This window comes from Coffea eugenioides, chromosome 4 (genome assembly GCF_003713205.1).
Source record: "Coffea eugenioides isolate CCC68of chromosome 4, Ceug_1.0, whole genome shotgun sequence".
NCBI classification, from domain to species: Eukaryota; Viridiplantae; Streptophyta; class Magnoliopsida; order Gentianales; family Rubiaceae; genus Coffea; species Coffea eugenioides.
The window spans coordinates 13055768-13069863 of NC_040038.1; the positions used below are offsets into that span (position 1 = coordinate 13055768).

Below are 14096 nucleotides of genomic sequence, written 5' to 3' on the forward strand. Positions count from 1 at the left end.
CCGGGAACACAAGGATCTCAAACAAGCATAGTAAGGCCTACGGTAAATGCTAACAACTTTGAGATTAAGCCATCACTTATCCAAATGGTTCAACAATCTCAATTTGGAGGTAATGCTGTAGAAGATCCTAACTCACACTTAGCTACATTCTTAGAAATATGTGATACAATTAAAATGAATGGAGTTAGTGATGATGCTATAAGGTTACGGTTGTTCCCATTTTCATTAAGAGATAAGGCAAAAATGTGGTTACACTCTCATGCTCCTAACACTTTTACCACATGGGATGATTTATCAAGGGCATTTTTGAATAAGTATTTTTCACCAGGAAAGACTGCTAAGCTTAGAATGGATATCACTAGTTTTAGTCAATTGGAGGGAGAATCATTATATGAGGCATGGGAAAGGTTTAGAGATTTGCTTCGGAAATGTCCACATCATGGACTGCCGGAATGGTTAATCATACAAACCTTTTATAATGGTTTATCTTTCTCCACTAAAACTATTATTGATGCAGCCGCAGGTGGAGCTTTAATGGGTAAATCACCCCAAGAAGCTCAGAATTTGATAGAAGAAATGGCCGCAAATAACTACCAATGGGCCAATGAAAGAGGTAATACGAGACGTCACGCAGGTATGATAGAAATGGACACTCTCAATATGCTGAGTGCTCAAATGAATAATGTGATGAAATTGCTAAGTGGACAAGGTGGAGTTGGTCCAAGTTCATCTAATGCACACGTAGCTTGTTGCTCTTTCTGTGGAGGTGAACATGATATTAATGAGTGTGTTGATTCTGAGCAGGTACAATTTGTCAATAATTACAACCGAAATGCTCCAAATAATCCCTATTCGAATACTTACAATCCGGGGTGGAGAAATCATCCAAACTTTGGATGGAAAGATCAAGGCAATCAACAAAGGCCAACCAATCCGCCGGGATTTCAACCAAGGCAACCACAGGCTGAAACTAAACCAAGTTGGGAGATCGCGGTGGAAAAACTTGCTAAGGTGACTTCGGATAGATTCGAGCGAGTTGAGGGGCGGTTGGACCAATTAGCTGGGATGTACAGAAACTTGGAGGTTCAAATTGGTCAAATTGCCAATGTGATCAACAATAGAAACCTTGGTGAATTACCAAGTAAAACCGAAGTGAATCCGAGAGAGCATGTCAATGCAATCATTCTTAGAAGCGGTAAAACGGTTGAGGGATTCGATTTTGAAAATTCAGGTGGTGAAAAAGACAAGAAGCAAGCAATTGAAGGGGAGCAAGAAAGTCAAAATGATCATGTTATCATTGATATTGATGCACTTCATCCCAAATTAAATTCTAATGTGATACCTTTTCCTCACAGATTGAAGAAAGATGGACATGATCAGGAGTTTGAAAAGTTCTTCAAAATGTTTAAACAATTGCACATTAACATTCCTTTCATTGATGCTATAACACAGATTCCCTCTTATGCACGTTTCTTGAAAGACATCATGTCAAAGAAGAGGAAAATTCTAGATAATGAGATGATAGCATTAACGGAAGAGTGTAGTGCATTGATTAAGAATAAACTCCCTCCTAAATTGAAAGATCCGGGAAGTTTTTCTATTCCTTGCACTATTGGTCAATTGCATTTTTCTAATGCTTTATGTGATTTAGGTGCAAGTGTGTCACTTATGCCGTTATCGGTTGCCCGGAGATTGGGACTTCAGGAGCTAAAAGCTACCAATATTACATTGCAATTGGCGGATCGGTCAATCACACGTCCCATGGGTATTTTGGAAAATGTGCTCATAAAGGTAAGACAATCTATAATACCTGTGGATTTTGTTGTCTTAGATATTGAAGAAGATGTGAGAATGCCAATTATTCTAGGACGACCGTTTTTAGCCACTGCACGAACTATAATTGATGTAGAAAAAGGTAAGCTTATATTACGGGTTAATGGTGAGGAATTGGAATTCAATTTGGATAATAAAGAAGGGAGTATAGAGCCTACTGCTCTTGTGTCTAATATGCCATATAATGAAAAGGTTAACCAAGAAAGGACCGAAGAAGTTAAATTTATAAATGTCCTTGGTACTAACTTTCATGGTGTAGGAACAAAGGAGGAGAAGATAAGGATGGAAGTTGGCTTAATAAATTCTCCATTCCATGAAGAAAATGGTGAAAAGTTGAGCCAATTCAGAAAAGACAAGCAAAATCCACTCCAAGGTGAAGTTGAGCCTCTCTATGACAAGTCTAATATTCCTCCTTGGCATTTGAGGAAATTGGACTATGAAGATCAATGCATGGTTCACCACATGGTGGATTGGCTCGGGAGTTTCGACCCATGGGGAGAAAATCTCTCTCTAATGCTCTAAAGTGATTCAACTTTTTCAGTCGAGCCAACGACTATAAACAAAAGCGCTAATTGGGAGGCAACCCAATATTTAGGTTATATTTGTTAACTTGGTGTGATTTTGTGGTTTGAATCAATGTTTTAGCTAAATTGTTGTTTTTGTAATGTAGGGTTGGCAATTGAAGGCAAGGATGACCAATTGAGTACAAAAAAGGCGAACTTTGATCAAACAACTCAACCCCTCGATTTGCGTTAAAGGTGTTTTTGATTCATTATAAAGGGGTAAAATGCATGTTTTTAATATTTTACATTTGTTCCAGTCATTAAAATTGGCAAACAAATGATCTATGATGCATTTTGAGTCATTGGGGTACCTTTTGTAATTTTTCAAAAGTTGAAATTCTGCTAAAAATCGAAGCAGAAAACGCGTTTTCCAAGAAAACGTGACTACAAGTCGCGTTTCTCAGAATCGCGTTTTCAATTCTGCGCCTGCAGAACAGAAAACGCGCCTTTAAAACGCGACTTGAAGTCGCGTTTTGGAGGAAGTCGCGTTTTCTCGCCTGAGCAAAACTGGAAAACGCGACACAGATAAACGCGACTTTAAGTCGCGTTTTCATACGTAACCGCGTTTTCAATTCTGCGAGATTTGTGCAGAAAACGCGTCTTTAAAAACGCGCGTTGAAGGCGCGTTTTTAGTCGCGTTTTCGGTTCACTTTTCTGCTTCAAAAACGCGATTTCCAGAACATTTCTTCACTTTTCCATTTTTTCAGCCGCGTTTTTCCTTTTTCCTTCTACCCAACTCACAAATCTTCATTTTTACTCCATAATCGTCTAAGCCGAATTGAAGATCATTTGGGCATTCATCCACCGCCCAATCATGATGCAGAGGATGACGATGATGCCGAGGGGGATGACTAACTTGACACACTGCAGAAGCTATCTTTAGTTGATGAACTTGCTTGCCTAATTATCTTAACTTGCGGAACTTAAGATGTTTAACTTCATTTTATTTTTCTGTTTTCTATGTGGTAGGTACTTGTATTTTGACAGTGGTTCGTGATTAGTGGCTGATAAGGATCTCAGCCATTGACTTGGGGAGTACTTCTTTCTTTTCTTTTCTTCTTTTGTTTCATTTCTTCCCTACACATTGAGGACAATGTGTAATTTAAGTGTGGGGGGAGAAATATGTATGATACTTGTGGTTTTAGTTGTGTTTGATATAATTCTTGTGCTTAAATGGTGTTTCTTGTAGTTGCTGGCAGGGAGTTTTAGTCCACTTTTAAGGGGAGACTCTGTTAAAATTTTTCCAAAATCTTATACATATATATGTTATTAACTATAACAAATAAATAAAATTTTGTCACTTATCCTTTTGAAATAAATATATGCGGTTTTGATACTTCTTTTCTCATGAAATTTGGAAATGATTTTTATGTGATTATAATTTTTACATCTATAGGAAAGTATATCTAGTAAAGTGGAGAAAATTATGCCTACATTTTGTATATTTGATGAAAATTCTTCTTTTTATCTAATTTTATAAGATAAGAAATTAATATGGTTAATAAGTGTCATACTCTTCTCATGATTACTCTTAGAGGGAATTTTATTATATATATATATATTGAAAAAAAAAAGGGGTTATTCTACTCCAATGATTCTCATACCGAGTAACCGGGGGTTGGCATCTACAAATGTCGACATTCGCGTAAAAAGGTACTTGAATTAAGAGTATGCAAAGCAACTTGAGTATGTGAAATGTTGAGTAACCGGGGATCTGCATCTAAAAATGTTGATCTTCGCGTCAAAAGGCATTTTTCACAACTTAAGTAATATTTAACCCTTAAAATATATAAAAAAATAATAATAATAATAAATAAATAAATAAAAAGTAAATTAAATCCCTCTTTAAGAAAAATAAGAAGTTGATCATGAGATTAGTTAGCATCTTTATTGACTATAGGAGTTGCTTGCTTGCGAAATTTGATAAAAATAAGAAGTTGAGTTGAATTGGTAAAATTATGGTATACTTGGCTCTTCTTTGCTTGATATTATGAGTACTTGAACTTAATGGAAAGATCACATAAGGGTTATTTACCTTGATTCAAGGAAATAGAGTTGAAATACTACATATGTTTATTTTCAATTTTTTTGGATCATTGATGGTTAGAATTTTATATTGCTTGAGGACAAGCAATGATTCAAGTGTGGGGGTATTTGATAAGAGTTTATTTTACGTATTTTTAAGTGCATTTTATTAGTTAATTTTGAGTTGATTATTTAGTTTTATAAATAAAATAAAGAGGTTTTTGGTAAAATTATATATTTTTGGTAAAAGTGGATAATATTGCATTTCTATTGATTTTAATGGTAAAAACTTCATTTTTATGCAGGAATGATGATTCAATCACCAAAGGATGTCAAATGAGGTAAAAAATAGAGATTTGGTGATGAATTCAAGTGGCAACAAGAAGAATGAAGTGAAAAACATTCAAGTGAGGAAATGCAATACAAGTTAGTTTTGACACTCTTCAATATTTTGACCATATCGGGAGCTACACTTATCGGATTGAGGTGATCTTTATACCATTTTAAAGCTAAGAAAGAGACCTACAATTCGTATGAAGGCATCGAAATCCATTTCTGCCATCTTCATGGGCAAAACGTTGGAATACAGAAGCTGCATTCTGTGGTCGGAAGTTAAAACAGAGGTTTGAACAGGTGACATTATTTCGATCATATCTCAGGTTACAAAGCTCCGATTTGGATGATTCTTGAAGCATTGGAAAGCTAACTCAAAGGGCTACAACTTTTGTGTTTTGCACAAAAGCTAGTTTGGCCTTTATCATGGAGAAAATCTCAGTTGAAATAAGGCCAGAGTGAAAACGCGAGTAGACAAAACGCGAGTTTATGCCGCGTTTTGTGTAGGCGCGTTTTATAGCCGAAATTCTGCAATTTGACTCAGTCAATTCTCTTGTGTTCATACCACTTTCCAGCTATAAGATGCAAGGGAATTCGGTGCACATGCTTCTGCAATAAAAGAGAAGACCAAATGAGTGTGGACAAAAAGGAAACATCATATCTTTGACTTCTTTTTACAAAATCTGAGTGGAGGAAATTATGAAGTGAGAGGAATGGAATTTCTACCACCTTTTATGCAGAAACACAGGGGAGAAGCCTGGCATCACCATACGTAGCTAGTTTTCCTTCTTGCAACAAGTTTTCTCTCTAGTTAAGAGTTCTTAGAGAAGCATTTGGTTTTTCACTTGTAACCATCTTGTACAAGAACATAGCAGGAATTGGAGAGCTTTACCTTCAATTGGCTAAGCTTTCTTTTACCTTTCTTATACTTGTACTTCATGATGTTTTGCATTAATAAACTTGTGAGTTTGATTGTTAAATCATTCATGAGTAGCTAATTTCCTTTATCTAGGGAGTAGATGAAGCTTATGGCCAAATGATATGAAGTGATTGTGATTTATGCTTGTTATGTCTTGTATTAACTTATCTACTTGTGTATGTTGGATTACTTGTTGTTGCTTGATCACCAATAGCAGGTTTATAGTTGTTTTTACTCATTGAGAAATGGTAAAAATAATGGAATGACATAAGTAGAGCTTGAGTAGTATATTCATGAGAATAGAAATACATTCAAGTGGATAAAATCTATATTTCAGGTATGCACAAAACAGATTTAGTATTTTCCAAGAGATTAGGAAAAACTAATCTGTTTTAACCCATTATTATCATGAAAATGTGATTTTGGTATTGTTGGAAATGAATCCTTGGTTAAACAAGAGCAGTAACAAGTGTTAAATTCATTCGTTTTAGATCTTTTGTGTTATATGTGGAATCTACATCCCTAGATCTTAATATTTAGTGAATTCTACTTCTATTGTGAAATTGCATTTATCTATTTAAGAATTTTTGTAGTTGAATTAAATTCTAAAGTTTCTGCTCAAATTAATTGTAAGTCTAAATAATAGAGTAAATTAGTATCTAATAATCGTTTTAATTGCTCCTCGTGGGATCGACCCGATACACATCTTGTACTACAATTGCGACCTGTATACTTGCAGTCCAACGGGTGTAAATTCGGAATTAAACTTGCACTTAAAGTAAAAACCCGTCAAGTTTTTGGCGCCGTTGCCGGGGAGCGGCAATATTAGAGCCTAATCATCTTTATTAATTTAGACAGCTTTATTTTTTAGATTATATTTAATCTTATATTGTAATCAGTTTTTTTTTTTTTACCATTGAAGTTGCATAATATCCCTTATTTCTGTTTGTAGTGTATGCACCGGGAGTCTCGAGAAGTCGCACCTTTCGATCCAGAAATTGAGAGGACACTACGTAGACAAAGGAGGCACACACAACAGCAGGAGGAGCAAGAGATTTGGCAACCGATAGAGGAAATTTTGATAGAACTACCATTTGAAGAAGAAATGGCTGAAAATGAAGCAAATAGGCGAGTTCTACGAGATTTTGCTCTACCGGGAACACAAGGATCTCAAACAAGCATAGTAAGGCCTACGGTAAATGCTAACAACTTTGAGATTAAGCCATCACTTATCCAAATGGTTCAACAATCTCAATTTGGAGGTAATGCTGTAGAAGATCCTAACTCACACTTAGCTACATTCTTAGAAATATGTGATACAATTAAAATGAATGGAGTTAGTGATGATGCTATAAGGTTACGGTTGTTCCCATTTTCATTAAGAGATAAGGCAAAAATGTGGTTACACTCTCATGCTCCTAACACTTTTACCACATGGGATGATTTATCAAGGGCATTTTTGAATAAGTATTTTCCACCAGGAAAGACTGCTAAGCTTAGAATGGATATCACTAGTTTTAGTCAATTGGAGGGAGAATCATTATATGAGGCATGGGAAAGGTTTAGAGATTTGCTTCGGAAATGTCCACATCATGGACTGCCGGAATGGTTAATCATACAAACCTTTTATAATGGTTTATCTTTCTCCACTAAAACTATTATTGATGCAGCCGCAGGTGGAGCTTTAATGGGTAAATCACCCCAAGAAGCTCAGAATTTGATAGAAGAAATGGCCGCAAATAACTACCAATGGGCCAATGAAAGAGGTAATACGAGACGTCACGCAGGTATGATAGAAATGGACACTCTCAATATGCTGAGTGCTCAAATGAATAATGTGATGAAATTGCTAAGTGGACAAGGTGGAGTTGGTCCAAGTTCATCTAATGCACACGTAGCTTGTTGCTCTTTCTGTGGAGGTGAACATGATATTAATGAGTGTGTTGATTCTGAGCAGGTACAATTTGTCAATAATTACAACCGAAATGCTCCAAATAATCCCTATTCGAATACTTACAATCCGGGGTGGAGAAATCATCCAAACTTTGGATGGAAAGATCAAGGCAATCAACAAAGGCCAACCAATCCGCCGGGATTTCAACCAAGGCAACCACAGGCTGAAACTAAACCAAGTTGGGAGATCGCGGTGGAAAAACTTGCTAAGGTGACTTCGGATAGATTCGAGCGAGTTGAGGGGCGGTTGGACCAATTAGCTGGGATGTACAGAAACTTGGAGGTTCAAATTGGTCAAATTGCCAATGTGATCAACAATAGAAACCCTGGTGAATTACCAAGTAAAACCGAAGTGAATCCGAGAGAGCATGTCAATGCAATCATTCTTAGAAGCGGTAAAACGGTTGAGGGATTCGATTTTGAAAATTCAGGTGGTGAAAAAGACAAGAAGCAAGCAATTGAAGGGGAGCAAGAAAGTCAAAATGATCATGTTATCATTGATATTGATGCACTTCATCCCAAATTAAATTCTAATGTGATACCTTTTCCTCACAGGTTGAAGAAAAATGGACAGGATCGGGAGTTTGAAAAGTTCTTCAAAATGTTTAAACAATTGCACATTAACATTCCTTTCATTGATGCTATAACACAGATTCCCTCTTATGCACGTTTCTTGAAAGACATCATGTCAAAGAAGAGAAAAATTGTAGATAATGAGATGATAGCATTAACGGAAGAGTGTAGTGCATTGATTAAGAATAAACTCCCTCCTAAATTGAAAGATCCGGGAAGTTTTTCTATTCCTTGCACTATTGGTCAATTGCATTTTTCTAATGCTTTATGTGATTTAGGTGCAAGTGTGTCACTTATGCCGTTATCGGTTGCCCGGAGATTGGGACTTCAAGAGCTAAAAGCTACCAATATTACATTGCAATTGGCGGATCGGTCAATCACACGTCCCATGGGTATTTTGGAAAATGTGCTCATAAAGGTAAGACAATCTATAATACCTGTGGATTTTGTTGTCTTAGATATTGAAGAAGATGTGAGAATGCCAATTATTCTAGGACGACCGTTTTTAGCCACTGCACGAACTATAATTGATGTAGAAAAAGGTAAGCTTATATTACGGGTTAATGGTGAGGAATTGGAATTCAATTTGGATAATAAAGAAGGGAGTATAGAGCCTACTGCTCTTGTGTCTAATATGCCATATGATGAAAAGGTTAACCAAGAAAGGACCGAGAAGTTAAATTTATAAATGTCCTTGGTACTAACTTTCATGGTGTAGGAACAAAGGAGGAGAAGATAAGGATGGAAGTTGGCTTAATAAATTCTCCATTCCATGAAGAAAATGGTGAAAAGTTGAGCCAATTCAGAAAAGACAAGCAAAATCCACTCCAAGGTGAAGTTGAGCCTCTCTATGACAAGTCTAATATTCCTCCTTGGCATTTGAGGAAATTGGACTATGAAGATCAATGCATGGTTCACCACATGGTGGATTGGTTCGGGAGTTTCGACCCATGGGGAGAAAATCTCTCTCTAATGCTCTAAAGTGATTCAACTTTTTCAGTCGAGCCAACGACTATAAACAAAAGCGCTAATTGGGAGGCAACCCAATATTTAGGTTATATTTGTTAACTTGGTGTGATTTTGTGGTTTGAATCAATGTTTTAGCTAAATTGTTGTTTTTGTAATGTAGGGTTGGCAATTGAAGGCAAGGAGGACCAATTGAGTACAAAAAAGGCGAACTTTGATCAAACAACTCAACCCCTCGATTTGCGTTAAAGGTGTTTTTGATTCATTATAAAGGGGTAAAATGCATGTTTTTAATGTTTTACATTTGTTCCAGTCATTAAAATTGGCAAACAAATGATCTATGATGCATTTTGAGTCATTGGGGTACCTTTTGTAATTTTTCAAAAGTTGAAATTCTGCTAAAAATCGAAGCAGAAAACGCGTTTTCCAAGAAAACGTGACTACAAGTCGCGTTTCTCAGAATCGCGTTTTCAATTCTGCGCCTGCAGAACAGAAAACGCGCCTTTAAAACGCGACTTGAAGTCGCGTTTTGGAGGAAGTCGCGTTTTCTCGCCTGAGCAAAACTGGAAAACGCGACACAGATAAACGCGACTTTAAGTCGCGTTTTCATACGTAACCGCGTTTTCAATTCTGCGAGATTTGTGCAGAAAACGCGTCTTTAAAAACGTGCGTTGAAGGCGCGTTTTTAGTCGCGTTTTCGGTTCACTTTTCTGCTTCAAAAACGCGATTTCCAGAACATTTCTTCACTTTTCCATTTTTCCAGCCGCGTTTTTCCTTTTTCCTTCTACCCAACTCACAAATCTTCATTTTTACTCCATAATCGTCTAAGCCGAATTGAAGATCATTTGGGCATTCATCCACCGCCCAATCATGATGCAGAGGATGACGATGATGCCGAGGGGGATGACTAACTTGACACACTGCAGAAGCTATCTTTAGTTGATGAACTTGCTTGCCTAATTATCTTAACTTGCGGAACTTAAGATGTTTAACTTCATTTTATTTTTCTGTTTTCTATGTGGTAGGTACTTGTATTTTGACAGTGGTTCGTGATTAGTGGCTGATAAGGATCTCAGCCATTGACTTGGGGAGTACTTCTTTCTTTTCTTTTCTTCTTTTGTTTCATTTCTTCCCTACACATTGAGGACAATGTGTAATTTAAGTGTGGGGGGAGAAATATGTATGATACTTGTGGTTTTAGTTGTGTTTGATATAATTCTTGTGCTTAAATGGTGTTTCTTGTAGTTGCTGGCAGGGAGTTTTAGTCCACTTTTAAGGGGAGACTCTGTTAAAATTTTTCCAAAATCTTATACATATATATGTTATTAACTATAACAAATAAATAAAATTTTGTCACTTATCCTTTTGAAATAAATATATGCGGTTTTGATACTTCTTTTCTCATGAAATTTGGAAATGATTTTTATGTGATTATAATTTTTACATCTATAGGAAAGTATATCTAGTAAAGTGGAGAAGATTATGCCTACATTTTGTATATTTGATGAAAATTCTTCTTTTTATCTAATTTTATAAGATAAGAAATTAATATGGTTAATAAGTGTCATACTCTTCTCATGATTACTCTTAGAGGGAATTTTATTATATATATATATATATTGAAAAAAAAAAGGGGTTATTCTACTCCAATGATTCTCATACCGAGTAACCGGGGGTTGGCATCTACAAATGTCGACATTCGCGTAAAAAGGTACTTGAATTAAGAGTATGCAAAGCAACTTGAGTATGTGAAATGTTGAGTAACCGGGGATCTGCATCTAAAAATGTTGATCTTCGCGTCAAAAGGCATTTTTCACAACTTAAGTAATATTTAACCCTTAAAATATATAAAAAAATAATAATAATAATAAATAAATAAATAAAAAGTAAATTAAATCCCTCTTTAAGAAAAATAAGAAGTTGATCATGAGATTAGTTAGCATCTTTATTGACTATAGGAGTTGCTTGCTTGCGAAATTTGATAAAAATAAGAAGTTGAGTTGAATTGGTAAAATTATGGTATTCTTGGCTCTTCTTTGCTTGATATTATGAGTACTTGAACTTAATGGAAAGATCACATAAGGGTTATTTACCTTGATTCAAGGAAATAGAGTTGAAATACTACATATGTTTATTTTCAATTTTTTTGGATCATTGATGGTTAGAATTTTATATTGCTTGAGGACAAGCAATGATTCAAGTGTGGGGGTATTTGATAAGAGTTTATTTTACGTATTTTTAAGTACATTTTATTAGTTAATTTTGAGTTGATTATTTAGTTTTATAAATAAAATAAAGAGGTTTTTGGTAAAATTATATATTTTTGGTAAAAGTGGATAATATTGCATTTCTATTGATTTTAATGGTAAAAACTTCATTTTTATGCAGGAATGATGATTCAATCACCAAAGGATGTCAAATGAGGTAAAAAATAGAGATTTGGTGATGAATTCAAGTGGCAACAAGAAGAATGAAGTGAAAAACATTCAAGTGAGGAAATGCAATACAAGTTAGTTTTGACACTCTTCAATATTTTGACCATATCGGGAGCTACACTTATCGGATTGAGGTGATCTTTATACCATTTTAAAGCTAAGAAAGAGACCTACAATTCGTATGAAGGCATCGAAATCCATTTCTGCCATCTTCATGGGCAAAACGTTGGAATACAGAAGCTGCATTCTGTGGTCGGAAGTTAAAACAGAGGTTTGAACAGGTGACATTATTTCGATCATATCTCAGGTTACAAAGCTCCGATTTGGATGATTCTTGAAGCATTGGAAAGCTAACTCAAAGGGCTACAACTTTTGTGTTTTGCACAAAAGCTAGTTTGGCCTTTATCATGGAGAAAATCTCAGTTGAAATAAGGCCAGAGTGAAAACGCGAGTAGACAAAACGCGAGATTATGCCGCGTTTTGTGTAGGCGCGTTTTATAGCCGAAATCTGCAATTGACTCAGTCAATCTCTGGTGTTCAATTACCACTTTCCAGCTTATAAGATGCAAGGGAATTCGTTGCACATGCTTCATGCATAAAGAGAAGGACAACATTGAGTGTGTACAAAAAGTAACATTCATATCTTTGACTTCTTTTTACCAAAATCTGAGTGGAGGAATTTATGAAGTGAGAGGAATGAATTTTTCTACCACCTTTTATGCAGAAAAGCATCAGGGGAGAAGCCTGGCATCCCATACGTAGCTATTGCCTTCTTGCAACCAGTTTCTCTCTTAGTTAAGATTCGTAGAGAAGATTTTGGTTTTTCACTTGTAACCATCTCTGTGTACAAGAACATAGCAGAATGGAAGACCTTTACCTTCAATGGCTAAGCTTTCTTTTACCTTTCTTAACTTGTACTTCATGATGTTTGCATTATTAAAACTTGTGAGTTTTGATTGTTAAATCAATTCGATGAGTAGCTATTTCCTTGATTAGGAGTAGATGAAGCTTATGCCAAAAATGATATGAAGTGATTGTGATTTATGCTTTTTGTCTTGTATTAACTTATCTACTTGCTGTATGTTGGATTACTTGTTTGTTGCTGAATCACCATAGCAGGTTTATATTGTTTTACTCATTGAGAAATTGGTACAAAATTAATGGAACGACCATAAGTAGAGCTTGAGTAGTATATTCATTGAGAATAGAAATACATTCAAGTGGATAATCTATATTCAGGATGCACAAAACAATTTAGTATTTTCCAAGAGATTAGGAAATAACTTGTTTTAACCCATTATTATCATGAAAATGTGATTTTGGTATTGTTGGAAATGAATCCTTGGTTAAACAAGAGCAGTAACAAGTGTTAAATTCATTCGTTTTATATCTTTTGTGTTATATGTGGAATCTACATCCCTAGATCTTAATATTTAGTGAATTCTACTTCTATTGTGAAATTGCATTTATCTATTTAAGAATTTTTGTAGTTGAATTAAATTCTAAAGTTTCTGCTCAAATTAATTGTAAGTCTAAATAATAGAGTAAATTAGTATCTAATAATTGTTTTAATTGCTCCTCGTGGGATCGACCCGATACACATCTTGTACTACAATTGCGACCTGTATACTTGCAGTCCAACGGGTGTAAATTCGGAATTAAACTTGCACTTAAAGTAAAAACCCGTCAAGTTTTTGGCGCCGTTGCCGGGGAGCGGCAATATTAGAGCCTAATCATCTTTATTAATTTAGACAGCTTTATTTTTTAGATTATATTTAATCTTATATTGTAATCAGTTTTTTTTTTTTTACCATTGAAGTTGCATAATATCCCTTATTTCTGTTTGTAGTGTATGCACCGGGAGTCTCGAGAAGTCGCACCTTTCGATCCAGAAATTGAGAGGACACTACGTAGACAAAGGAGGCACACACAACAGCAGGAGGAGCAAGAGATTTGGCAACCGATAGAGGAAATTTTGATAGAACTACCATTTGAAGAAGAAATGGCTGAAAATGAAGCAAATAGGCGAGTTCTACGAGATTTTGCTCTACCGGGAACACAAGGATCTCAAACAAGCATAGTAAGGCCTACGGTAAATGCTAACAACTTTGAGATTAAGCCATCACTTATCCAAATGGTTCAACAATCTCAATTTGGAGGTAATGTTGTAGAAGATCCTAACTCACACTTAGCTACATTCTTAGAAATATGTGATACAATTAAAATGAATGGAGTTAGTGATGATGCTATAAGGTTACGGTTGTTCCCATTTTCATTAAGAGATAAGGCAAAAATGTGGTTACACTCTCATGCTCCTAACACTTTTACCACATGGGATGATTTATCAAGGGCATTTTTGAATAAGTATTTTTCACCAGGAAAGACTGCTAAGCTTAGAATGGATATCACTAGTTTTAGTCAATTGGAGGGAGAATCATTATATGAGGCATGGGAAAGGTTTAGAGATTTGCTTCGGAAATGTCCACATCATGGACT

The 14096-nt window shown here is 35.5% G+C and overlaps 3 non-coding genes across 3 annotated transcripts; all 3 read right to left on the reverse strand.

Annotated features, from left to right (window-relative positions):
• Nucleotides 1-339: 339 nt before the first annotated feature.
• Nucleotides 340-446, reverse strand: LOC113769690. The gene has a single exon (XR_003468238.1). It is a non-coding gene; the product is annotated as a small nucleolar RNA R71 (small nucleolar RNA).
• Nucleotides 447-7165: 6719 nt separating this feature from the next.
• Nucleotides 7166-7272, reverse strand: LOC113769691. The gene has a single exon (XR_003468239.1). It is a non-coding gene; the product is annotated as a small nucleolar RNA R71 (small nucleolar RNA).
• A 6717-nt stretch (nt 7273-13989) lies between these two features.
• LOC113769692 lies at nt 13990-14096 on the reverse strand. The gene has a single exon (XR_003468240.1). It is a non-coding gene; the product is annotated as a small nucleolar RNA R71 (small nucleolar RNA).